This window comes from Alosa sapidissima, chromosome 13, assembly GCF_018492685.1.
Source record: "Alosa sapidissima isolate fAloSap1 chromosome 13, fAloSap1.pri, whole genome shotgun sequence".
In the NCBI taxonomy this organism is placed as follows: Eukaryota; Metazoa; Chordata; class Actinopteri; order Clupeiformes; family Clupeidae; genus Alosa; species Alosa sapidissima.
Genome location: NC_055969.1, coordinates 15,766,829 through 15,767,197, shown reverse-complemented (window position 1 = coordinate 15,767,197; position 369 = coordinate 15,766,829).

Sequence of the window (369 nt, the reverse complement as noted above, 5' to 3'; positions counted from 1 at the left end):
GCAAATGCTATTATTTGAATTTTAGTTATCTCGAGTAACTGCCCTTGATTTTTGCCATGCGAAGGCTTTTCATCAATCAAAGCTGGCCCTGCCGGTCGGTCATTTATCATTTTTTGTTTGGCAAAGGCATCCACGATAAAATGAATTAATGATGAATGGTTCACAAAGTCGAATAATAATTGCGAACAACATGCAGGTTGATGAATGTTGCTCTCTCTCTTGCAATATTTTATTATAATCAAGGAAGTATCAGATAAAACATACCCGTCATAATAACTTATATGCTACTTGCATAGGCCATACCCAAAATGTTGTATATGTGATGATCTGTGTAGTTTTTCTTTATCCTGGAATCCCAGCACTTTGAAT